General features: G+C 48.2%; 1 non-coding gene across 1 annotated transcript; it reads right to left on the reverse strand.

The window, feature by feature from the left end:
• Window positions 1-1,408: 1,408 nt before the first annotated feature.
• LOC129672491 (small nucleolar RNA SNORA48) lies at window positions 1,409-1,553 on the reverse strand. The gene has a single exon (XR_008719507.1). It is a non-coding gene; the product is annotated as a small nucleolar RNA SNORA48 (small nucleolar RNA).
• Window positions 1,554-2,742: the final 1,189 nt, after the last annotated feature.

Raw genomic sequence — 2,742 nt, forward strand, 5'->3', positions numbered from 1 at the left:
GTCAGGACAATCTCATAACTCTCATGCCTTTGGGGTCAGCTCTCTTGACCATGACAGGTGGCAAAGAGGAGGTGGGGAGGTCATCATCACAGCAGATGGGTGGCAGGGCCAGCTCTCCTATGCTGTAGCCTGTGGCAGCGGCTCACCTGCACCATTTCAATCAGAACCAGCCTTATTGTGCCTCCCTTGCAGTGGAGTGCTGCATCCAGTGAGGGGCAGGGCCAGCTCACCTGTTTTCATGACCCCCCGGTTCAGCTCTCCTGAGTGCCTCTGATGGTGAGAGGCAATGGAGCAGAGAGCATCTCCCCCTGCTCAGTCCAGCTCCCAGGAGAGGAGTGGCAGCGCCAGTTCTCCCTCACCCACATCCTCTAGGCTGGCTCACCTGTGTCCTCTTGATCAGGGCCAGCCCTACTGTGCTACCCAGGTGAGGTTCAGGGCTATCCTCTTCCAAGTGCTGCAGCCAGTGAGGGGCAGGGACAGCCCACCAGCTCTCATGACCTCCTAGGCCAGCTCTCCCAACTGCTGTAAGTGTCAAGGAACAAGGTGGGGAGCGAATCTCCCCCATACCCATGGCATCTCATGGCAGATGAATGGCAGGGCTGGCTCACCTGTTCCCCTACCTCCAGGGTCAGCTCTACTGTGCTGTACAGGCAAGGTACGGTCTGTTGCAGCTTGTGAGGGACAGGGATAGCTCTCCCCCTGGGCAGCTTTCCTGACTACCAGGGTCAGCTCACCTACACCCTTGTCACCAGGGACAGCCCCACTCTGCTGCTGGGCGAGGTACAGGAACCACTTTCTTGAGTGCTGCCTCTGGTAGAGAGGTCAGAGGGCCAGCTCTCCAGAGGATCCCCAGCCAGTAAGGGGTGGGGCCACTTCAGTGTAGCCTATGGACATCCTTGATCCCTGGTGTCTTCCCTGACCAGGAATGTCCCTGTGTTCTCTAGTTGATGATATGAGTCTTGAAAATCGACAGTGACCTCTGCTACTGTGTAGATACAGACTCAAACATGGCTCTCGGTGGCAGCTCGGGCTGGAACTTCACTATGGGCCCAGCTGGCAGGGCTGGTCACTCAAAACACGCTACTCCTCTCCATCCTTGAGTCTCCTGGTCCGTCTCTCTCCATAATGCTCAAGCTGCTCCACTTCTCTTTCTCTCCCGTCTGTCCACCAGGTAGTTGCACATTGTGGTGGCTCCAGTTGTAGGCTGGCCACGGGGCCAGACAGTCCCTGGGTGACATGCCCCATCCATGCTGCTTGGCATGGTGGCAAGAGGGTGGCCCTGGCCCACCTGTGCCATGAAGGAGGGCAGGTCTCTGGGTGTCTTTTCCCATCTGTACTGCATGGTGCGGAGAAACACAGGGTCTCTGTCTTCCTCTTCCCACACCGCACTGCTTGTATTGGATTTTGTTTTTGTGTCCTGGGCATAAAACAGCTTTGCACACCGAGCCAGACATCGAGCTAGGATGACCAAAGGATTTGCCATCTGCTCTGCTCCTGATCGATATTAGAACACTACCACCAACCAGGCGTCCCTTTGCTCAGCGCCGGGGACGAAAGGTTTATCTATTCTTCTTTTATGTGCTTATCTCTAGGCATATCAGTTAATGTTGCGTATTTGTTTTGTTATTTTCTCCTTATTTTAAAGTTCTGGAGATTAAATTTGAGGTCATATATATACTAGGTAAGCGCTTTACCATGAAGCTACACCTTCAGTTCCATTTATAGATTTATTGACCAGGATAGAGATGCAACAAAACAAGGGACTTAAATTGTTTATTGCTATATCGTGTACCTGATTCATACTCACACATGTATAAGACCTTACATAACAGTTGGAAATGTGTTTGGTTATGGCAGATCTACAGATATTTTATTAAATACAGTATTTCATTTCTGACGGGTATTCAATGCAATGAAACTTTTTTTTTCTCGTGGTACTCAGTTTGAGCTGCTATAGCAGTATCAAAAGCTTGGGAGCTTCTTAAACTTAAACCTTTTCTATTAGTGACCTTCCCCTTTTGCCGAGAAAAATTTTACAATCTCCAGGCATATAGGTTCCCTTAGTTACTCTATCTATTGCTAGGACAAACTACCTTGACAAAAGCAACTTCAGAAAGAAACAGTTTCCTTGGCTTGTATTTCCAGGGAACAGTCCATCATAGCTTGGAATCCATGGCAACAGGAGTTGGAGCTAGCTGCTCACAGTGCAACTGCAGTCAAGAAGCTGAAGGAGCTGAACACTTGTCCTCAGGTGCTTTTCTCCTTTCTGTTCAGCCCAGGCCATCAGCCCACAGACAGAATGCCACCCATGTTAGGCATCTGCCCACAGTATTTACCCAAATCCAGATAGCCCCTCACAAGCCTGATGGTATAATCTAGGTAATCGTCACAGGTATGCCCCGAGGTGTGTCTCATGGACGGTTCTAGACCCTCTCATCTGGACAATCAATATTAAGTGTAACAAAAGGCACATAAAATAGTTATAAATCAAGCACCTGCTTATACTAGATTGTGAAGAATGTGTTTTAAACTATTTTTTTTTTTGGTGTACATATAGTTTTTCACTTACTAACAACAATAAAATAATCTCATACTAATGATATGGGTATGCCTGTTTATTTTTCATAAGCAATTAGTTATTGGCTGTATATGCGATACTGTAAGATGTAAAACACCTTCAGTGGCTTTTAAAGTTTATGTACATTTTGATTCTTTAAATAATGCTAAGAATGCTGCTTCATG

This window comes from Psammomys obesus, unplaced genomic scaffold (genome assembly GCF_907164565.1).
Source record: "Psammomys obesus unplaced genomic scaffold, mPsaObe1.curated_primary_1811, whole genome shotgun sequence".
NCBI classification, from domain to species: Eukaryota; Metazoa; Chordata; class Mammalia; order Rodentia; family Muridae; genus Psammomys; species Psammomys obesus.